The sequence below is a fragment of the Triticum aestivum genome, chromosome 7A, assembly GCF_018294505.1.
Source record: "Triticum aestivum cultivar Chinese Spring chromosome 7A, IWGSC CS RefSeq v2.1, whole genome shotgun sequence".
Taxonomy (NCBI): Eukaryota; Viridiplantae; Streptophyta; class Magnoliopsida; order Poales; family Poaceae; genus Triticum; species Triticum aestivum.
In genome coordinates this window covers 711,610,361-711,635,859 of record NC_057812.1, presented here as the reverse complement: position 1 = coordinate 711,635,859, position 25,499 = coordinate 711,610,361, and positions in this window count along the sequence as shown.

The window sequence follows — 25,499 nt, the reverse complement described above, 5'->3', positions numbered from 1 at the left end:
CAGCTCGGTGACGTCCCATGAACTCTAGATCCAGCTGAGGTCGAGGGAGAGTTTCGTCAGCACGACAGTGTGATGACGGTGGTGATGAAGTTACCGACACAGGGCTTCGCCTAAGCACTACAATGATATGACCGAGGTGGAAATCTGTGGAGGGGGGCACCACACACGGCTAAACAATCAACTTGTGTGTCTATGGGGTGCCCCTCCCCCGTATATAAATGGGGGAGGAGGAGAGGGCCGGCCTAGGAGGAGGCACACCCAAGGGGGCAATCCTACTCCAAGTAGGTTTGCCCCCCCTTTGCTATTCCTACTAGGAGAAGGAGGAAAGAGGAGGAGAGGAGAAGGAAAGGGGGGCCCAAACCCTAAACCATTTCGGTTTGGGACTAGGGTGGGCACACCCCACCACTTGCCTGCTGCCCTCTTTCTCCACTAGAGCCCATTAAGGCCCATTGACTCCCCGGGAGGTTCCGGTAACCCCCCGGTACTCCGGTAAATGCCCGAATTTATCCGGAACCATTCCGATGTCCAAACATAGCCTTCCAATATATCGATCTTTATGTCTCGACCATTTCGAGACTCCTCGTCATGTCTGTGATCACATCCGGGACTCCGAACTACCTTCGGTACATCAAAACACATAAACTCATAATACCGATTGTCATCAAACATTGATACGTCTCCAACGTATCTACAATTTTTTATTGCTTCATGCTAATATATTATCTATTTTGGATGTTAATGGGCTTTATTTTACACCTTTATATCATTTTTGGGACTAACCTATTAACCGGAGGCCCAACCCAAATTGCAATTTTTTGCCTATTTCAGTGTTTCACAGAAAAGGAATATCAAACAAAGTCCAAACGGAATGAAACCTTCGGGAACGTGATTTTCTCAACAAACGTGATCCAGGAGACTTGGAGTGGGCGTCAAGAAACAATCGAGGAGGCCACGAGGCAGGGGGGCGCGCCTACCCCCCTGGGCGCACCCTCCACCCTCGTGGGCCCCTCGTTGCTCCACCGACCTACTTCTTCCTGATACGTGTCCAATGTATCTATACTTTTTGATTGCTCCATGCTATATTATCTACTGTTTTGGATGTTTATGGGCTTTATTATACACTTTTATATCATTTTTGGGACTAACCTATTAACCCAGAGCCCAGTGCCAGTTTCTGTTTTTAACTTGTTTTAGAATATCGCGGAAAAGAAAAACCAAATAGAGTCCAATTGACCTGAAACTTCACGGAACTTATTTTTGGATCAGAAGAAGCCCAGAAGACTTGGAGTGCACGTGAGGGGATCTACGAGGAGGCCATGAGGCAGGGGGCACACCCTCCACCCTCATGGGCCCCGCATGGCCCCCCTGACATACTTCTTCCGCCTATATATCTCCATATACCCTAAAAACATCCGGGAGCACAATAGATCGGGAGTTCCGCCGCCAGAAGCCTCCGTAGCCACCGAAAACCAATCTAGACCCGTTTCGGTGCAACCTCTTGAGCACTGCGTTGGATTTCCCCAAAGAGGAAGGGATGATGCAGCAAAGTAGCGTAAGTATTTCCCTCAGTTTTTGAGAACCAAGGTATCAATCCAGTTGGAGGCTACGCTCGAGTCCCTCGTACCTACACAAAAACAATAGCTCAATGCAACCAATGCGCTTAGGGGTTCTCAATCCCTTCACGATCACTTACGAAAGTGAGATCTGATAGAGATGATAAATAATATTTTTGGTATTTTTGGTATAAAGATGCAAAGTAAATAAAGTAAAAGCAAAGTAAAAGCAAAGCAATAATAAAGTGATGGAGATTGATATGATGAGAAAGAGACCCGGGGGCCATAAGTTTCACTAGTGGCTTCTCTCAAGAGCATAAGTATTCTACGGTGGGTGAACAAATTACTGTTGAGCAATTGACAGAATTGAGCATAGTTATGAGAATATATAGGTATGATCATGTATATAGGCATCACGTCCGAGACAAGTAGACCGAAACGATTATGCATCTACTACTATTACTCCACTCATCAACCGCTATCCAGCATGCATCTAGAGTATTAAGTTAAAAACAGAGTAATGCCTTAAGCAAGATGACATGATCTAGAGGGATAATTTCATGCAATATGATAAAAACTCCATCTTGTTATCCTCGATGGCAACAATACAGTATGTGCCTTGCTACCCCTTCTATCACTGGGAAAGGACACCGCAAGATTGAACCCAAAGCTAAGCACTTCTCCCATGGCACGAACAACCAATCTAGTAGGCCAAACCAAACTAAGAATTCGAAGAGACTTGCAAAGATAACCAATCATACATAAAAGAATTCAGAGAAGATTCAAATATTATTCATAGATAGACTTGATCATAAACCCACAATACATCGGTCTCAACAAACACACCGCAAAAAGAAGATTACATCGAATAGATTTCCACAAGAGAGGGGGAGCACATTGTATTGAGATCCAAAAAGAGAGAAGAAGCCATCTAGCTACTAGCTATGGACCTGTAGGTCTGAAGTAAACTACTCACACTTCATCGGAGGGGCTTGGATGATGATGTAGAAGCCCTCTGTGATCGATTCCCCCTCCGGCGGAGCTCCATAACAGGCCCCAAGATGGGATCTCGTTGATATAGAAAGTTGCGGCGGTGGAATTAGGTTTTTGGCTCCATCCCCGATCGTTTGGGGGTGCGTGGATATATATAGGAGGAAGAAGGTACGTCGGTGGAGCTTCGAGGGGCCCACGAGGTAGGGGGCACACCCTAAGGGGGGGGCACGCCCCCTACCCTCGTGACCACCTCATGGCTTCCTTGACAGAGGGTCCAAGTCTCCTGGATCTTATCTGATGAGAAAATCACGTTTCCGAAGGTTTCATTCCGTTTGGACTCCGTTTGATATTCCTTTTCTTCTAAACCCTAAAACAGGCAAAAAACAGCAATTCTGGGCTGGGCCTCCGGTTAATAGGTTAGTCCCAAAAATAATATAAAAGTGGATAATAAAGCCCAATAATGTATAAAATAGTAGATAATATAGCATGGAGCAATCAAAAATTATAGATACGTTGGAGACGTGTTGTGACGCCCCGAGACCGATGCGCCAGGTGTCTTCCAGTTATTCGTTGTTGTTGCCATGTCTTTCGCTTGCGTGTTGCATCTTTTCATGTCATCATGTGCATTGCATCATCATGTTTTAAAAACTTGCATCCGTCCCGGTCTCCCCGTTCTTTCCGTTGCCCGTTCTGACTCCAGTCACACTTGCACGCGCCCTTGGCATGTCCGAAATAGTATTTTATAAGTGGCCGGAAAATGTTCTCGGAATGGGTTGAGAGTTGACGTGTGGTCTTATTATAGTGTAGATAGACCGCCTGCCAAGTTTCATCGCATTCGGAGCTCGTTTGATTGCGCAACCGTTAAACTATAGCGACATTATAGCCAGTCAAACGTCGAACGTTTTCGGTCTCCGGAAACAGTCGCCGGGCCTTCTCTCTTCCCTTTTCTCAGCCTAAGGCCTTCTACACAGTCCACTACCTACCGCCAGGCCCAACCTAACCTCTTCCGTCAGCCCGTGGCCCTCCTCCCGCGCGCGTCCGAAATCGGTCCCGGACCCGACCCGGACAGTCGTCACCGTTGGATCCGGAACATCCCCAAACATCTACAAAATATCACCGTTTCCTTATTTGGGCTACCTAAGCTATTTTTTTCCGTCCGTCCGATTACGATAGGAGGGACGAGATAGCCCCTAGCCTAACCTACCCGCTATATATATTAGTCTATCCGATGATCAAATCCCTAATTTCTAGGGATCCTACCCTAGCGCCGCCTCCCACTTGCTCCTCAATTTCAGCGCCAGGCCAATCACCTCGCTCCGACAATCTCCCTCGATTTGCGCTGCCGCCCAACCACTGGAAAGCCGAAGCCTCCTCCTTCCCGATCCAGACAGCTAGTTGCCTCCCTCCCTATTTTTTCAGCGCCGACCATTTTCCCTGCCAAGATCCATCCATCCAACCACCAGCCAGCACTCGATCCAGGTTGGATCGAGGCCTTGACCCCGCTCGCCTCAGCCCCGAGCGAACCGCAGCCAGCCATGCCTCCTCCCCCGCAACGAGATCCTCCAGCAGGACCCCGCAGGCCGCGCCCTCCATCGACTCGGCTACCGGCGACCACGTCCAGGACCGGCCTTGTCCTGCTCCTCTCCTCCCTGTCTCTTTTCCTCCCCGTGTGTCTCTCTCATGATCTCTCTCTCTCTGTACTTCATCACTGCAGGAACGGCCGCCGCTCGCGGAAGCCGCCAACGTCCGCCTCTGGTCAGTGTCGCCCATCTCCCTCCGCCTCGCCGCGCCCGTCCGTTGCGTCCCCTTCGAGTCCAGCCATGGAAGCCGCCACCGCATGGAGATCCAAATCGCCGGCCTACCTCCACTTTGTTCTGGTAGGGAACGTGACCCCGGCTACCTCCCGCGACCTGATCCGGCCTCCCAGACGCCCTGCACCCTCGGGCCACTGCAGGACCTCCTTCCCCCACGCCAAGTTCACCGTCGCCGGCCTCTGCTTCCCCAGCCTCGAGCAGCAGCTCCGTGCGAGCGAGTGCCCCGTTGACTTGGTCCAGCGCCAGCGCGGCCGGCCTCCAAGCACCAACGCACCGCTGTCTCGCTCCCTTTGACCATCGCCTGGGCCGCATCCTGCAAGCCGGCCCATCAGCCGCACCCAGAAGGCCTCCTGGCACCTCTCCACAGTACTGGGCCGAAGCCCATGGTGAGGCCCCAGCGCCTCCTTTGTATTTTTTTCTTTATTCCCTCTTGGGCCTCTGCTTAGTTTCAGTCTGTTATGTTTTCTTCCTGCCTGCGATTTTAGCCTTTATCCAGAGATTTGTCAGTTTTACAGTTTAGCCCTCATACATCCTGCATTTTATAACTCTCCAACCGTGCATCGGATTAAAACAAACTTAATATGAAACTTGCTTAGAATTTCATCTAGTTTAATAATATGCAACTTTCATGCATGTTTAAAATGTCTAAAATGCTGTTTGTTTAAATTTGCTCCTATGTCATGTTAAAATGGTTTAATTCATAACTAAATAACCGTAGCTCCAAACCTAATAAACTTTATATGTAAATGGGGTAGAATTTTTCCTAGTTTAACATGGTGGCACCATCTTTGCATGTTTAACAACTATAAAATATGGTTTAGGGCAGATCAGTACCAAACCTAATATATGCATGTGAGGAGTTTCCGGACTTGTCATTTTGTTGTTCGGGCCTCATTTAAACTTGCCTAGATTAGATAGTTTCATCATACTTCACCTCTTGCCATGCTAACAACATTTAATATTGTTCGGTACATAAACGAGAGAGAACTAAATAAGTCATGTGGTGTTTTCTTCAATATGTAACTCCGTTGCATAATGAGCTCCACTTAATTTGTAGTATTGTTTGTGCATTTTGCCATGCCATGCCTCTTTAAACCAGACATGCATCATACTTGTTTGCGCATCGTGCCATGCTTATGTGATGATTGTTTACTATGTTGTTTGCTTTCTTTCCGGTGTACTTCTTCTCGGTAATCCGGTAACGTCGTGTTTGTGAGAACCCATCCGTCTACGGTCGTTTGTCTTCTTGATGGACTCGTTCTTCTTCCTTGCGGGATTTCAGGCAAGATGACCATACCCTCGAAATCACTTCTATCTTTGCTTGCTAGTTGCTCGCTCTTTTGCTATGCCTATGTTGCGATGCCTACCACTTGCTTATCATGCCTCCCAAATTGCCATGTCAAACCCCTAACCCACCTTGTCCTAGCAAACCGTTGTTTGGCTATGTTACCGCTTTGCTCAGCCCCTCTTATAGCGTTGTTAGTTGCAGGTGAAGATTGAAGTTTGTTCCTTGTTGGAACATGGAGATCGTTCCTTGTTGGAACATTGTTTACTTGTTGGGATATCACAATATCTCTTATTTAATTAATGCATCTATATACTTGGTAAAGGGTGGAAAGCTCGGCCTTTTGCCTAGTGTTTTGTTCCACTCTTGCCGTCCTAGTTTCCATCATATTGGTGTTATGTTCCCGGATTTTGCGTTCCTTACGCGGTTGGGTAATAATGGGAACCCCTTGACAGTTCGCCTTGAATAAAACTCCTCCAGCAATGCCCAACTTTGGTTTTACCATTCGCCACCTAGCCTCTTTTTCCCCTGGGTTCCGCGGACTCAAGGGTCATCTTTATTTAAACCCCCCTGGGCCAGTGCTCCTCTAAGTGTTGGTCCGACCGAGCAGACTGCGGGGCCACCTCGGGGCAACTTGAGGTTTGGTTTTACTCGTAGGATGTCTCATCTGAGTGTGCCCTGAGAACGAGATATGTGCAGCTCCTATCGGGATTTGTCGGCACATTCGGGCGGTGTTGCTGGATTTGTTCTACCTTGTCGAAGTTGTCTTGTAGAACCGGGATGCCGAGTCTGATCGGAATGTCTCGGGAGAAGGTTTATCCTTCATTGACCGTGAGAGCTTGTGATGGGCTAAGTTGGGACACCCTTGCAGGGATTGAAATTTCAAAAGCCGTGCCTGCGGTTATGGGTAGATGGGAATTTGTTAACGTCCGATTGTAGAAAACCTGAAGTTGACCTTAATTAAAATGCATCAACCGCGTGTGTAACCATGATGGTCTCTTTCCGGCGGAGTCCGGGAAGTGAACACGGTGTTGGAGTTATGCTTGACGTAGGTTGTTCTAGGATCACTTCTTGATCATAGTTTCTCGATCGTGCTTTGCCTTCTCTCCTCGCTCTCATTTGCGCATGTTAGCCACCATATATGCTAGTCGCTTGCTGCAGCTCCACCTCATACCTTTTACCTTACCCATAAGCTTAAATAGTCTTGATCGCGAGGGTGTGAGATTCCTGAGTCCCCGTGACTCACAGATACTTCCAAAACCAGCTTGCAGGTGCCGTTGAACCATGCAGATGACGCAACCAAGCTCAAGGAGGAGCTCGATGAAGATCTTTCCCTTTGTGTTGTTTCGTTCTAGTTGATTAGTAGTGGAGCCCAGTTGCGGTCGATCGGGGAACTGTGTAGCATTTGGGGTAGTCTTCTTTTATTTTGGTTCCGTAGTCGGACCTTGAGTGTATCTGGATGATGTAATGCTTTATTCATGTATTGTGTGAAGTGGCGATTATAAGCCAACTATGTATCTCTTTCCCTTATGTATTACATGGGTTGTCTGAAGATTACCTCACTTGCGACATTGCTTTCAATGCGGTTATGCCTCTAAGTCGTGCTTCGACACGTGGGAGATATAGCCGCATCGAGGGCATGACACGTATCAAGCATCCCCAAGCTTAATTCCTGCTCGTCCTCGAGTAGGTAAATGATAAAAACAAAATTTTTGATGCGGAGTGCTACTTGGCATAATTTTAATGTAATTCTTCTTAATTGTGGTATGAATATTCAGATCCAAAAGATTCAAGACAAAAGTTCATATTGACATAAAAATGATAATACTTCAAGCATACTAACTAAGCAATTATGTCTTCTCAAACTAACATGGCCAAAGAAAGTTCATCCCTACAAAATCATATAGTTTAGTCATGTTTCATTTTCGTCACACAAGAATTCTATCATCATGCACAACCCCGATGACAAGCCAAACAATTGTTTCATACTTTAGTAATATCAAACCTATAAACTTTCACGCAATATATGAGCGCGAGCCATGGACATAGCACTATGGGTGGAATAGAATATAATGAAGGGGGGTTATGTGGAGAAGACAAAAAAGGAGAAAGTCTCACATCAACGAGGCTAATCAATGGGCTATGGAGATGCCCACCGATTGATGTTAATGCAAGGAGTAGGGATTGCCATGCAAAGGATGCACTAGAGCTATAAATGTATGAAAGCTCAACAAAAGAAACTAGTGGGTGTGCATCCAACTTGCTTGCTCACGAAGACCTAGGGCAGTTGAGGAGGCTTATTGTTGGAATATACAAGCCAAGTTCTATAATGAAAAATTCCCACTAGTATATGGAAGTGATAACATGAGAGACTCTCTACTATGAAGATCATGGTGCTACTTTGAAGCACAAGTGTGGTAAAAGGATAGTAACATTGTCCCTTCTCTCTTTTTCTCTCATTTTTTCTTTTTTTATTCCTCACTTGGGACGATGCTCTAATAATTATGATCATCACACTTCTATTTATTTACAACTCAATGATTACAACTCGACACTAGAACAAAGATGACTCTATATGAATGCCTCCGGCGGTGTACCGGGATATGCAATGAACCAAGAGTGACATGTATAAAAGAATTATGAACGGTGGCTTTGCCACAAATACTATGTCAACTACATGATCATGCTAAGCAATATGACAATGATGAATGTGTCATGATGAACGGAATGATGGAAAGTTGCATGGCAATATATCTCAGAATGGCTATGGAAATGCCATAATAGGTAGGTATGGTGGCTGTTTTGAGGAAGATATAAGGAGGTTTATGTGTAAAAGAGCGTATCATATCACGGGGTTTGGATGCACCGGCGAAGTTTGCGGCAACTCTCAATGTGAGAAAGGGCCATGCATGGTACCGAAGAGGCTAGCAAGGATGGAAGGGTGAGAGTGCGTATGATCCATGGACTCAACACTAGTCATAAAGAACTCGCATACTTATTGCAAAAATCTACAAGTCATCAAAAACCTCTGCACTACGCGCATGCTCCTAGGGGGATAGATTGGTAGGAAATGACCATCGCTCGTCCCCGACCGCCACTCATAAGGAAGGCAATCAAATAACACCTCATGTTTCAAATTTGTTGCATAACGTTTACCATACGTGCATGCTTCGGGACTTGCAAACCTCAACACAAGTATTTCTCAATTCCACAACTACTCAACTAGCATGACTTTGATATTATTATCTCCGTATCTCAAAACAATCATCAAGCATCAAACTTTTCTTAGTATTCAACACACTCATAAGAAAGTTTTATTATTAATCTTGCATACCAAGCATATTAGGATTTTAAGCAAATTACCATGCTATTAATACTCTCAAAATAATCTAAATGAAGCATGAGAGAACAATAGTTTCTATAAAACAAATCCACCACCATGCTCTAAAAGATATAAGTGAAGCACTAGAGCAAAACTATAAAGCTCAAAAGATATAAGTGAAGCACATAGAGTATTCTATCAAATTCCAAATCATGTATGGCTATCTCAAAAGGTGTGTACAGAAAGTATGATTGTGGTAAACTAATATGCAAAGACTCAAATCATAAAATATGCTCCAAGCAAAACACATATCATGTGGTGAATAAAAAAATAGCTCCAAGTAAAGTTACCGATAGAAGTAGACGAAAAAGGGGATGCCTTCCGGGGCATCCCCAAGCTTTGGCTTTTAGGTGTCCTTAGATTATCGTGGGGGTGCCATGGGAATCCCCAAGATTAGGTTCTTGCCACTTCTTGTTCCATAATCTATCAAATCTTTACCCAAAACTTGAAAACTTCACAACACAAAACTTAAAGTAGAAAATCTCGTGAGCTCCGTTAGCGAAAGAAAACAAAAGACCACTTCAAGGTACTGTAATGAACTCATTATTTATTTATATTGGTGTTATACCTACTGTATTCCAACTTCTCTATGGATTATAAACTATTTTACTAGCCATAGATTCATCAAAATAAGCAAACAACACACGGAAAACAGAATCTGTCAAAAACAGAACAGTCTGTAGTAATCTGTAGCTAGCGCAAGATCTGAAACCCCAAAAATTCTAAAATAAATTTATGGACATGAGGAATTTATATATTAATCATATTCAAAAAGAATTAACTAAATATCACTTTCCAAATAAAAAGGACAGCAGTTCTCGTGAGCGCTAAAGTTTCTGTTTTTTACAGCAAGTTCGACAAGACTTTCCCCAAGTCTTCCCAACGGTTCTACTTGGCACAAACACTAATTAAACACAAGAAAAACAACCAAAAAAGAGGCTAACTAATTTATTTATTACTAAACAGGAGCAAAAAGCAAGGAATAAAAAATAAAATTGGGTTGCCTCCCAACAAGTGCTATCGTTTAACGCCCCTAGCTAGGCATAACAAGCAAGAATAGATCTAGGTATTGCCATCTTTGGTAGGCAATTCTTCAATGATGCATATATCTCCCTTAGGAATTTATTTCTTTCTAGTTATTATCAAACTCTTAGGCACAAGATCGAAAAATTCATTTGTAGCAATTGGTTCCTTAATGATAGCAAAAAGATTGGGATGAATACTTATAGATTTAAGATCCACAGTTTCCTTACTAGATGATTCAACCTTATTTTTAGGAACATACATAAGCTTGGAAATTTAGTAGGAGGACTTGGAATATTCTTTACGGAAGAAAAAGCAGTTCCCAAGTTCGTAATGATACCCTCAAGTTTATCGATTCTAGTAGAATCTAAGTTTATTTTCTCATTAACTATGGGTTCCTTTTCCTAAATATTTTTCAAAGTCATTCCTACCTTAGATCCGTATTGGGTAATTTGATTGTGGATATTTTTATCTAGATTTTCAATTAATTCAATAGTAGCAACTTTATTTTCAATAATTTCAAGTCTTCTCATAACATGCTCCAAAGTTAACATAGTTCCATTAACCAAAAGAGGTGGTGAGCCAAATAAATCTAACATAGCATTATAAGAATCAAAAGTATGGCTACCCAAGAAATTCCCTCCCGTAATGGTATCAAGGATATATCTATACCAAGGATTAGCACCTACATAAAAATTGCGGAGAAGAACTGAAGTATATTGCTTCCTGGTAGATCTATTTTGAGCATTGCAAATTCTATACCAAGCATCTTTTAGATTTTCTCCCTCCCTCTGTTTAAAATTTAGAACTTCATTCTCGGGAGACAACGGAGAAGATATGATACTAGCCATAACGACAAGCAAACAAACTAACACACGAGCAAACAAAAAGCAAATGGGCAAAAAGGCAAACGGAGAAAGAGAGGGAGGATAGAGAGAGAGGGTGAATAAAACAGCAAGGGTGAAGTGGGGGAGAGGAAAATGAGAGGCAAATGGCAAATAATGTAATGCGGGAGATAGGGATTGTGATGGGTACTTGGTATGTTGACTTTTGCGCAGACTCCCCGGCAACGGCGCCATAAATTCTTCTTGCTACCTCTTGAGCACTGCGTTGGATTTCCCCAAAGAGGAAGGGATGATGCAGCAAAGTAGCGTAAGTATTTCCCTCAGTTTTTGAGAATCAAGGTATCAATCCAGTAGGAGGCTACGCTCGAGTCCCTCGTACCTACACAAAAACAATAGCTAAATGCAATCAACACGCTTAGGGGTTGTCAATCCCTTCACGGCCACTTACGAAAGTGAGATCTGATAGAGATGATAAATAATATTTTTGGTATTTTTGGTATAAAGATGCAAAGTAAATAAAGTAAAAGCAAAGTAAAATCAAAGCAATAATAAAGTGATGGAGATTGATATGATGAGAAAGAGACCCGGGGGGCATACGTTTCACTAGTGGCTTCTCTCAAGAGCATAAGTATTCTATGGTGGGTGAACAAATTACTGTTGAGCAATTGATAGAATTGAGCATAGTTATGAGAATATCTAGTTATGATCATGTATATAGGCATCACGTCCGAGACAAGTAGACCAAAACGATTCTGCATCTACTACTATTACTCCACTCATCGACCGCTATCCAGCATGCATCTAGAGTATTAAGTTAAAAACAGAGTAACTCCTTAAGCAAGTTGACATGATGTAGAGGGATAATTTCATGCAATATGATAAAAACCCCATCTTGTTATCCTCGATGGCAACAATACAGTACGTGCCTTGCTGCCCCTTCTGTCACTGGGAAAGGACACCGCAAGATTGAACCCAAAGCTAAGCACTTCTCCCATGGCAAGAACAACCAATCTAGTAGGCCAAACCAACTGATAATTCGAAGAGACTTGCAAAGATAACCAATCATACATAAAAGAATTCAGAGAAGATTCAAATATTATTCATAGATAGACTTGATCATAAACCCACAATTCATCCGTCTCAACAAACACACCGCAAAAAGAAGATTACATCGAATAGATCTCCACAAGAGAGCGGGAGAACATTGTATTGAGATCCAAAAAGAGAGAAGAAGCCATCTAGCTACTAGCTATGGACCCGTAGGTCTGAAGTAAACTACCCACACTTCATGAGAGGGGCTTGGATGATGATGTAGAAGCCCTCCGTGATCGATGCCCCCTCCGGCGGAGCTCCGGAACAGGCCCCAAGATGGGATCTCGTGGATATAGAAAGTTGCGGCGGTGGAATTAGGTTTTTGGCTCCATCCCCGATCGTTTGGGGGTACGTGGATATATATATATATATATATATATATATATATATATATATATATATATATATATATATATATATATATATATATATAGGAGGAAGAAGTACATCGGTGGAGCTTCGAGGGGCCCACAAGGCAGGGCGCGCGCCCTAGGGGGGGCGCCCCTACCCTCGTGACCACCTCGTGGCTTCCTTGACGGAGGGTCCAAGTCTCCTGGATCTTATCTGATGAGAAAATCACGTTTCCGAAGGTTTCATTCCATTTGGACTCCGTTTGATATTTCTTTTCTTCGAAACCCTAAAACAGGCAAAAAACATCAATTCTAGGTTGGGCCTCCGGTTAATAGGTTAGTCCCAAAAATAATATAAAAGTGGATAATAAAGCCCAATAATGCATAAAACAGTAGATAATATAGCATGGAGCAATTAAAAATTATAGATACGTTGGAGACGTATCATCCGGCACCCTGCCGGAGGGGGCAATCCCTCTCCGGTGGCCATCTTCATCATCCCGGTGCTCTCCATGACGAGGAGGGAGTAGTTCTCCCTCGGGGCTGAGGGTATGTACCAGTAGCTATGTGTTTGATCTCTCTCTCTCTCTCTCTCTCTCGTGTTCTTGGTTTGGCATGATCTTGATGTATCGCGAGCTTTTCTATTATAGTTGGATCTTATGTTTCTCCTCCCCCTCTACTCTCTTGTAATAGATTGAGTTTCCCCTTTGAAGTAATCTTATCGGATTGAGTCTTTAAAGATTTGAGAACACTTGATGTATGTCTTGTCGTGCGTATCTGTGGTGACAATGGGATACCACGTGATTCACTTGATGTATGTTTTGGTGATCAACTTGCGGGTTCCGCTCATGAACCTATGCATAGGGGTTGGCACACGTTTTCGTCGTGATTCTCCGGTAGAACTTTGGGGCACTCTTTGAGGTCCTTTGTGTTGGTTGAATAGATGAATCTGAGATTGTGTGATGCATATCGTATAATCATACCCATGGATACTTGAGGTGACATTGGAGTATCTAGGTGACATTAGTGTTTTGGTTGATTTATGTCTTAAGGTGTTATTCTAGTATGAACTCTAGGGCTGTTTGTGACACTTATAGGAATAGCCCAACGGATTGATTGGAGAGAATAACTTTGAGGTGGTTTCGTACCCTACCATAATCTCTTCATTTGTTCTCCGCTATTAGTGACTTTGGAGTGACTCTTTGTTGCATGTTGAGGGATAGTTATATGATCCAATTATGTTATTATTGTTGAGGGAACTTGCACTAGCGAAAGTATGAACCCTAGGCCTAATTTCAACACATTGCAATACCGTCTACGCTCATTTTTATCATTAGTTACCTTGCTCTTTTTATATTTTCAGATTACAAAAACTATTATCTACCATCCATATACCACTTGTATCACCATCTCTTCGCCGAACTAGTGCACCTATACAATTTACCATTGTATTGGGTGTGTTGGGGACACAAGAGACTCTTTGTTATTTGGTTGCAGGGTTGCTTGAGAGAGACCATCTTCATCCTACGCCTCCTACGAATTGATAAACCTTAGGTCATCCACTTGAGGGAAATTTGCTACTGTCCTACAAACCTCTGCACTTGGAGGCCCAACAATGTCTACAAGAAGAAGGTTGTGTAGTAGACATCAAGCTCTTTTCTGGCGCCGTTGCCGGGGAGGTTAGCGCTTGAAGGTATATATTTATATCTTGCAATCGAATATTTTTGTTTCTTGTTTTATCACTAGTTTAGTTTATAAAAGAAAACTATAAAAATGGAATTGAGTTTGTCTCATACGCTTCACCTTTTTAATATCTTTTGTGAGTATGATGGAAAGGATAATTGCGCTCAAGTGCTAGACAAAGAAATCTATAAAATGTTTGGCACTAAATATTTGAATGATGAGCATGATTGCATTGTTAGTATGAATTCCTTGAATATCCATGATGCTAATGATATGCAAAGCCACAAGCTTGGGGATGCTATGTTTGATGAAGATGATATTTTTTGTCCCCCAAGTTTTGATGAGCAAATTTATTATGATGAAAGCATGCCTCCTATTTATGATAATTATATTGATGAAAGTGGATTTGGAGAGGTCATGACTTTATTTTGTGATGAATCCACTATTTCGGAAGAGGTTCCAATTGATTATTGTTGGAAATATGTCCTAGAGGAAATAATAAATTAGTTATTATTATATTTCCTTGTTCATGATAATCGTTTATTGTCCATGCTAGAATTGTATTGATAGGAAACTCAGATACATGTGTGGATACATAGACAACACCATGTCCCTAGTAAGCCTCTAGTTGACTAGCTCGTTGATCAATAGATGGTTACGGTTTCCTGACCATGGACACTGAATGTCATTGATAACGGGATCACATCATTAGAAGAATGATGTGATGGACAAGACCCAATCCTAAGCCTAGCACAAAGATCATGTAGTTCGTATGCTAAAGCTTTTCTAATGTCAAGTATCATTTCCTTAGACCATGAGATTGTGCAACTCCCGGATACCGTAGGAATACTTTGGGTGTGCCAAACGTCACAACTTAACTGGGTGGCTATAAAGGTACACTACAGGTATCTCCAAAAGTGTCTGTTGGGTTGGCACGAATCAAGACTGGGATTTGTCACTCCGTGTGACGGAGAGGTATCTCTGGGCCCACTCGGGATCATAATGTGCACAATGTGATCAAGGAGTTGATCACGGGATGATGTGTTACGGAACGAGTAAAGAGACTTACCGGTAACGAGATTGAACAAGGTATCGGGATACCGACGATCGAATCTCGGGCAAGTATCGTACCGCTAGACAAAGGGAATTGTATATGGGATTGATTAAGTCCTTGACATCGTGGTTCATCCGATGAGATAATCGTGGAGCATGTGGGAGCCAACATGGGTATCCAGATCCCGCTGTTGGTTGTTGACCGGAGAACGTCTCGGTCATGTCTACATGGTTCCCGAACCCGTAGGGTCTACACACTTAAGGTTCGGTGATGCTAGGGTTATAGATATATTAGTATGCAGTAACCCTAGAGTTGTTCGGAGTCCCGGATGAGATCCCAGATGTCACGAGGAGTTCCGGAATGGTCCGGAGGTAAAGATTTATATATGGGAAGTCTTGTTTTGGTCGCCGGAAAAGTTTCGCGCATTATCGGTATTGTACCGGGAGTGCCGAAAGGGGTCCGGGGGTCCACCTGCCCCAGGGGGCCACATGGGATGTAGGGGTGTGCGCCTTGGCCTATATGGCCAAGGGCACCAGCCCCAAGAGGCCCATGCGCCAAGAGATAAGGGAAAGAAAGAGTCCTAAAGGGGGAAGGCACCTCCTAGGTGCCTTGGGGAGGATGGACTCCTCCCTGGCCGCACCCTTCCTTGGAGGAAGGGCCAAGGCTGCGCCCCCCCTCTCCCTTGGCCCTACATATAGTGGGGGGAAGGGAGGGCAGCCACACCTAAGCCCTGGCGCCTCCCTCTCCCTCCCATGACACATCTCCCTCCTCCCGCAGCGCTTGGCGAAGCCCTGTTGGAATCCCGCTACTTCCACCACCACGCCGTCGTGCTGCTGGATCTCCATCAACCTCTCCTCCCCCCTTGCTGAATCAAGAAGGAGGAGACGTCGCTGCTCCGTACGTGTGTTGAACGCGGAGGTGCCGGCCGTTCGGCGCTAGGATCATCGGTGATTTGGATCACGATGAGTACGACTCCATCAACCCCGTTCTCTTGAACGCTTCCGCGCGCGATCTACAAGGGTATGTAGGTCCACTCCTCCCTCGTTGCTAGATGACTCCATAGATAGATCTTGGTGACACGTAGGAAAATTTTGAATTTATGCTATGTTCCCCAAAAGTGGCATCATGAGCTAGGTATATTGCGTAGATTCTATGCACGAGTAGAACACAAAGTAGTTGTGGGCGTTGATTTTGTTCAATATGCTTACCGTTACTAGTCCAATCTTGATTCGGTGGCATTGTGGGATGAAGCGGCCCTGACCGACCTTACACGTACTCTTACGTGAGACTGGTTCCACCGACTGACATGCACTAGTTGCATAAGGTGGCTAGTGGGTGTCTGTCTCTCCCACTTTAGTCGGATCGGATTCGATGAAAAGGGTCCTTATGAAGGGTAAATATCAATTGGCATATCACGTTGTGGTTTTTGCGTAGGTAAGAAACGTTCTTGCTAGAAACCCATAGCAGCCACGTAAAACATGCAAACAACAATTAGAGGACGTCTAACTTGTTTTTGCAGGGTATGCTATGTGATGTGATATGGCCAAAAGGATGTGATGATTGATATATGTGATGTATGAGATTGATCATGTTCTTGTAATAGAAATCACGACTTGCATGTCGATGAGTATGACAACCGGCAGGAGCCATAGGAGTTGTCTTAATTTATTTATGACCTGCGTGTCAACATAAATGTCATGTAATTACTTTACTTTATTGCTAACCATTAGCTGTAGTAGTAGAAGTAATAGTTGGCGAGGCAACTTCATGGAGACACGATGATGGAGATCATGATGATGGAGATCATGGTGTCATGCCGGTGACGATGATGATCATGGATCCCCGAAGATGAAGATCAAAAGGAGCAATATGATATTGGCCATATCATGTCACTATTTGATTGCATGTGATGTTTATCATGTGTATACATCTTATTTTCTTAGAACGACGGTAGTAAATAAGATGATCCCTCACTAAAATTTCAAGAAGGTGTTCCCCCTAACTGTGCACCATTGCGAAAGTTCGTCGTTTCGAAGCACCACGTGATGATCGGGTGTGATAGATTCTTACGTTCGAATACAACGGGTGTTGACGAGCCTAGCATGTACAGACATGGCCTCGGAACACATGTGAAACACTTAGGTTAACTTGACGAGCCTAGCATGTACAGACATGGCCTCGGAACACAAGAGACCGAAAGGTCGAGCATGAGTCGTATAGAAGATACGACCAACATGAAGATGTTCACCGATGTTGACTAGTCCGTCTCACGTGATGATCGGACATGGCCTAGTTGACTCGGATCATGTAATCACTTAGATGACTAGAGGGATGTCTATCTGAGTGGGAGTTCATAAGATGAACTTAATTATCCTGAACATAGTCAAAAGGTCTTCGCAAATTATGTCGTAGCTCGCGCTTCAGTTCTACTGTTTAGTTATGTTCCTAGAGAAAATTTAGTTGAAAGTTGATAGTAGCAATTATGCGGACTAGGTCCGTAAACTGAGGATTGTCCTCATTGCTTCATAGAAGGCTTATGTCCTTAATGCACCGCTCAGTGTGCTGAACCTCGAACGTTGTCTGTGGATGTTGCGAACATCTGACATACACATTTTGATAACTACGTGATAGTTCAGTTAAACGGTTTAGAGTTGAGGCACCGAAGACGTTTTGAAACATCGCGAAACATATGAGATGTTTCGAGGGCTGAAATTGGGATTTCAGGCTTGTGCCCACGTCAAGAGGTATAAAACCTCCGACGATTCTCTTAGCCTGCAAACTAAGGGAGAAAAGCTCAATTGTTGAGCTTGTGCTCAGATTGTCTGAGTACAACAATCATTTGAATCGAGTGGGAGTTGATCTTCCAGATGAGATAGTGATGTTTCTCCGAAGTCATTACCAAGCTGCTAGAGCTTCGTGATGAACTATAATATATCAGGGACATATATGATGATCCTTGAGATATTCGCAATGTTCGACACCACAAAAGTAGAAATCAAGAAGGAGCATCAATTGTTGATGGTTGGTGAAACCACTAGTTTCAAGAAGGGCAAGGGCAAGAAAGGGATACTGCATGAAATGACAAGTCAGTTGCTGCTCAAGTGAAGAAACCCAAAGTTGAACCCAAGCCCGAGACTAAGTGCTTCTGTAATAAAGGGGAACAACCACTGGAGCAGAATTACCCTAGATACTTGGTAGATGAGAAGACTGTCGATAGAAGTATATTGGATATACATTATGTTAATGTGTACGTTACTAGTACTCCTAGTAGCACCAGGGTATTAGATACCGGTTCGGTTGCTAAGTGTTAGTAACTCGAAATAAAAGCTACAGAATAAACGGAGACTAGCTAAAGGTGAGCTAATGATATGTGTTGGAAGTGTTTCCAAGGTTGATATGATCAAGCATCGCACGCTCCCTCTACCATCGAGATTGGTATTAAAACCTAAATAATTGTTATTTGGTGTTTGCGTTGAGCATAGACATGATTGGATTATGTCTATCGCGATACGGTTATTCATTTAAGGAGAATAATGGTTACTTTGTGTATTTGAATAATACCTTCAATGGTCTTACACCTGAAATGAATGGTTTATTGAATCTCGATCGTAGTGATACACATGTTCATGCCAAAAGATAGTAATGATAGTACCACCTACTTGTGGCACTGCCACGTAAGTCATATTGGTATAAAACGCATGAAGAAGCTCCATGTTGATGGATCTTTGGGCTCACTTGTTTTGAAAGGTTTGAGACATGCGAACCATGTCTATTGGTGTATATGCATGAAGAAACTCCATGCAAATGGACCGTTTGGACTCACTTGATTTTGAATCACTTGAGACATGCAAATCATACCACATGGGCAAGATGACTGAAAGCCTCGTTTTCAGTAAAATGGAACTAGAAAGCAACTTGTTGGACGAAATACATTTTGATGTGTGCAGTCCAATGAGTGCTGAGGCGTGTAGTGGATATCGTTATGTTCTTACTTCACAGATGATTTGAGTAGATGTTGAGTACATTTACTTGATGAATCACGAGTCTGAATTATTGAAAGGTTCAAGTAATTTCAGGGTGAAGTTGAAAGATCGTCGTGACAAGAGGATAAAATATCTATGATATGATCATAGAGATGAATATCTGAATTACGAGTTTGGCACAGAATTAAGACATTGTGGAAATTGTTTCACAACTAATACAGCCTGGAACACCATAGTGTGATGGTGTGTTCGAACATCATAACTGCACCCTATTGGATATGATGCATACCATGATGTCTCTTATCGAATTACCATGATAGTTTATGGGTTAGGCATTAAAGACAACCACATTCACTTTAAATAGGGCACCACGTAATTCCGATGAGATGACACCGTATGAACTATGGTTTAGAGAAACCTAAGCTGTCATTTCTTAAAAGTTTGGGGCTGCGACGCTTATGTGAAAAAGTTTCAGGCTGATAAGCTCGAACCCAAAGCGGATAAATGCATCTTCATAGGACACCCAAAACAGTTGGGTATACCTCCTGTCTCAGATCCGAAAGCAATAAGGGGTTGTTTCTAGAATCAGGTCCTTTCTCGAGGGAAAAGTTTCTCTTGAAAGAATTGAGTGGGAGGATGGTGGAGACTTGATGAGGTTATTGAACCGTCTCTTAAACTAGTGTGTGGCAGGGCACAGGGAGTTGTTCCTATGGCACCTACACCAATTGAAGTGGAAGCTTATGATAGTGATCATGAAACTTCAGATCAAGTCACTACCAAACCTCGTGGGATGACAAGGATGCGTACTACTTCAGAGTGATACGTAATCCTGTCTTGGAAGTCATGTTGCTAGACAACAATGAACCTACGAGCTATGGAGAAGCGATGGTGGGCCTGGATTCCAAAATGGCTTGAGGCCAAATAATCCGAGAGAGGATCCATATATGAAAAACAAAGTGTAGACTTTGGAAGAACTACTCGATGGTCGTAAGGCTGTTGAGTACAGATGGATTTTTAAAAGGAAGACGGACAATGATGGTAAGTATCACCATTAAGAAAGCTCGACTTGTCGTTAAGATGTTTTCCGACAAGTTCAAGGAGTTGACTACGATGAGACTTTCTCACTCGTAGCGATGCTAAGAGTCTGTTGGAATTATATTAGCAATTACTGCATTATTTATGAAATCTTGCAGATAGGATGTCAAAACATTGTTTCCTCGACTTTTTTTGAGGAAAGGTTGTATGTGATACAAACCGGAAGGTTTTGTCAATCCTGAAAGATGCTAATAAGTATGCAAAGCTCCAGCAATCCTTCTAGGGACTGGAGTAAGCATCTCGGAGTTGGAATGTATGCTTTGATGATGATCAAAGATTTTGGGTTTATACAAAGTTTATGAGAAACTTGTATTTCCAAAGAAGTGAGTGGGAGCACTATAGAATTTCTGATGAATATATGTTGTTGACATATTGTTGATCAGAAATGACGTAGAATTTCTGGAAAGCATATAGGGTTATTTGGAAAGTGTTTTTCAATGGAAAGCCTGGATTAAGCTACTTGAACATTGAGCATCAAGATCTATAAGGATAGATCAAAACTCTTAATGGTACTTTCAAATGAGCACATACCTTGACATGATCTTGAAGGTGTTCAAGATGGATCAGTCAAAGAAGGAGTTCTTGCCTGAGTTGTAAGGTATGAAGTTAAGACTTAAAGCTCGACCACGGCAGAAGAAAGAGGAAGGACGAAGGTCGTCCCCTATGCTTTTGTCATAGGCTCTCTACAGTATGCTATGTTGTGTGCCGCACCTGAAGTGTGCCTTGCCATGAGTCAGTCAAGGGGTACAAGACTGATCCAAGAATGGATCACAGGATAGCGGTCAAAGTTATCCTTGGTAACTAGTGGACTAAGGCATTTTCTCGATTATGGAGGTGGTAAAAGAGTTCGTCGTAAAGGGTTACGCCGATGCAAACTTTGACACTAATCCAGATTATTCTGAGTAGTAAACTGGATTCGTATAGTAGAATAGTTATTTGGAATAGCTCCAAATAGAACGTGGTAGCTGCATCTAGGAGATGACATAGAGATTTGTAAAGCACACACGGATCTGAAAGATTCAGACCCGTTGACTATAACATCTCTCACAATCATAACATGATCAAACCCAGAACTCATCAAGTGTTAATCACATGGTAATGTGAACTAGATTATTGACTCTAGTAAACTCTTTGGGTGTTAGTCACATGGGGATGTGACCTTGAGTGTTAATCACATATCGATGTGAACTGGATTATTGACTCTAGTGCAAGTGGGAGACTATTGGAAATATGCCCTAGAGGCAATAATAAATTAGTTATTATTATATTTCCTTGTTCATGATAATCGTTTATTGTCCATGCTAGAATTGTATTGATAGGAAACTCAGATACATGTGTGGATACATAGACAACACCATGTCCCTAGTAAGCCTCTAGTTGACTAGCTCCTTGATCAATAGATGGTTACAGTTTCCTGACCATGGACATTGAATGTCATTGATAACGGGATCACATCATTAGAAGAATGATGTGATGGACAAGACCCAATCCTAAGCCTAGCACAAAGATCATGTAGTTCATATGCTAAAGCTTTTCTAATGTCAAGTATCATTTTCTTAGACCATGAGATTGTGTAACTCCCGGATACCGTAGGAATACTTTGGGTGTGCCAAACGTCACAACGTAACTGGGGGGCTATAAAGGTACACTACAGGTATCTCCAAAAGTGTCTATTGGGTTGGCACGAATCGAGACTGGGATTTGTCACTCCGTGTGACGAAGAGGTATCTCTGGGCCCACTCGGTAGGACATCATCATAATGTGCACAATGTGATCAAGGAATTGATCACAGGATGATGTGTTACGGAACGAGTAAAGAGACTTACCGGTAACGAGATTGAACAAGGTATCGGGATACCGACGATCGAATCTCGGGCAAGTATCGTACCGCTAGACAAAGGGAATTGTATACGGGATTGATTAAGTCCTTGACATCGTGGTTCATCCGATGAGATCATAGTGGAGCATGTGGGAGCCAACATGGGTATCCAGATCCCGCTGTTGGTTATTGACCGGAGAACGTCTCGGTCATGTCTGCATGGTTCCCGAACCCGTAGGGTCTACACACTTAAGGTTCGGTGACGCTAGGGTTATAGAGATATTAGTATGCGGTAACCCAAAAGTTGTTCGGAGTCCCGGATGAGATCCCGGACGTCACGAGGAGTTCCGGAATGGTCCGGAGGTAAAGATTTATATATGGGAAGTCTTGTTTTGGTCGCCGGAAAAGTTTCGCGCATTATCGGTATTGTACCGGGAGTGCCGAAAGGGGTCCGGGGGTCCACCTGCCCCAGGGGGCCACATGGGATGTAGGGGTGTGCGCCTTGGCCTATATGGTCCAAGGGCACCAGCCCCAAGAGGCCCATGCGCCAAGAGATAAGGGAAAGAAAGAGTCCTAAAGGGGGAAGGCACCTCCTAGGTGCCTTGGGGAGGATGGACTCCTCCCTGGCCGCACCCTTCCTTGGAGGAAGGGCCAAGGCTGCGCCCCTCCTCTCCCTTGGCCCTATATATAGTGGGGGGAAGGGAGGGCAGCCACACCTAAGCCCTGGCGCCTCCCTCTCCCTCCCATGACACATCTCCCTCCTCCCGCAGCGCTTGGCGAAGCCCTGTTGGAATCCCGCTACTTCCACCACCACGCCGTCGTGCTGCTGGATCTCCATCAACCTCTCCTCCCCCCTTGCTGGATCAGGAAGGAGGAGACGTCGCTGCTCCGTATGTGTGTTGAACGCGGAGGTGCCGTCCGTTCGGCGCTAGGATCATCGGTGATTTGGATCACGACGATTACGACTCCATCAACCCCGTTCTCCTGAACGCTTCCGCGCCCAATCTACAAGGGTATGTAGATCCACTCCTCCCTCGTTGCTAGATGACTCCATAGATAGATCTTGGTGACACGTAGGAAAATTTTGAATTTATGCTACGTTCCCCAACAATTATGAGAACAAAGTTGCTATCTATGATGATTATTGTGATGACTTGTATGCTATAAAGAATAATGATATCCATGAAACTTGTCATCATGATTTTAGTTTTCAATTGGATTATGCCTCACATGATAATTATTTTGTTGAGTTTTCTCCCACTATTATTCATGAGAAGAATCTTGCTTGTGTGGAGAGTAATGAAATTTCTATGCTTGTAGATCATGAAAAGAATGCTTTATGTGATAGTTATATTGTTAAATTCATTCATGATGCTACTAAAAATTATTATGAGGGAGGAATATATGCTTATAGGAATTGCAATAATATCAAGTTTCCTCTCTATGTACTTAAAATTTTGAAGTTATGCTTGTTTTACCTTCCTATGCAAGTTGATTCTTGTTCTCATAAGTTGTTTGCTCACAAAATCCCTATGCACAGGAAGTGGGTTAGACTTAAATGTGCTAGTCATATTCTTCTTGATGCTCTCTTTATGTTTCAATTCTTATCTTTTATGTGAGCATCATTGAAATCATCATGCCTAGCTAGGGGCGTTAAACGATAGCGCTTGTTGGGAGGCAACCCAACTTTATTTTGGTTCCTTGCCTTTTGCTCCTGTTTATTAATAAATAATTCATCTATCCTATGTTTATATGTGGTTTTATGTGTTTAATTAGTGTTTGTGCCAAGTAGAACCGTTGGGAAGACTTGGGGAAAGTCTTTGCGATCATGCTGTAAAAAACAGAAACTTTAGCGCTCACGAGAATTGCTGCCATTTTTATTTGGAGAGTGATATTTAGTTAATTCTTTTTTGAAGATGATTAATAGATAAATTCCTAAGGTCCGTAAATTTATTTGAGAATTTTATGAGTTCCAGAAGTATACGTTTGATACAGATTACTACAGACTGTTCTGTTTTTGACAGATTCTGTTTTTCGTGTGTTGTTTGCTTATTTTGATGAATCTATGGCTAGTAAAAGAGTTTATAAACCATAGATAAGTTGGAATACATTAGGTTTAACACCAATATAAATAAAGAATGATTTCATTACAGTACCTTGAAGTGGTGTTTCGTTTTCTTTCGCTAACGAAGCTTACGAGTTTTCTGTTAAGTTTTGTGTTGTGAAGTTTTCAAGTTTTGGGTGAAGATTCGATGGACTATGGAATAAGTAGTGGCAAGAGCCTAATCTTGGGGATTACCAAAGCACCCCAAGGAAATATTCAAGGACAACCAAGAGCCTAAGCTTGGGGATGCCCCGGAAGGCATCCCCTCTTTCGTCTTCGTTCATCGGTAACTTTACTTGGAGTTATATTTTTATTCGCCACATGATATGTGTTTTGCTTGGAGAGTCAATTATTGTTAGAATTTGCTTTCTGTTATTTAGAACAATGTTTTGCATATTTTATCTCAATAAAAGTGGCATTGATAGCCTTTACTAAGCCTATTTTAGAAGTCCACATGTTGCTGTTTGAAAACAGAAAGTTTACCGCTGTTGCAATAATTCCCTAGAAAAGTCAGAATGTGATAAAATGTTGAAACCTTTTGCATATTAGGATCTGAAAAATTTAATACAGTGGGAATTTTCTTTCATAATTTTTGGATCTAGGGAAGTATGGATGTTGCTGCATTCTTTACAGACTGTCCTGTTTAGGCAGATTGCTGTTATGTTTGCATTGTTTGCATATGTTTGCTTCTTTAATGATTCTATTTGAGGATAGGACTATTAAATATGCAGAGGCATTTAGTATGCAATGTTGAATAATAATTTTAGTGATTTTCTACAGTAGAGTATGATAAGGTTTTTGCAATGGTTTATACTAACTTATCTCACGAGTCCTTGTTGAGTTTTGTGTGGATGAAGCTTTTGAGATTTAGGGAGACCGTGATATGAGAGGAATTAAGGAGACACAAAAGCTCAATCTTGGGGATTCCCAAGGCACTCCAAGATAATATTTCAAGAAGTATCAAGCGTCTAAGCTTGGGGATGCCCGGTTGGCATCCCACCTTTCTTCTTCAACAACTATCGGTTAGTATCGGTTGATCCTAAGTTTTTGCTTCTTCAAATGATGTTTGCCATTCTTAGATGTCATTTTATTTTGTTTTGCTTGTTGTTTGAATAAAATACCAAGATATGAAATTATTAAATGTTAGTCTTCACATAGTTGCATAATTATTCGACTACTCATTGATCTTCACTTATATCTTTCGAAGTAGTTTGTCATTTGCTCTAGTGCTTCACTTATATCTTTTTAGAGCATGGTGGTGGTTTTATGTTGAAGAAATAGATGAATTATCGTGCTTCACTTATATTATTTTGAGAGTCTTAAATAGCATGGTAATTTTCTTAAATAATCCTAATATGCTAGGCATCCAAGAATAGTAAAAACTTTCATATAGAGTATTGAATACTAAGAGAAGTTTGATGCTT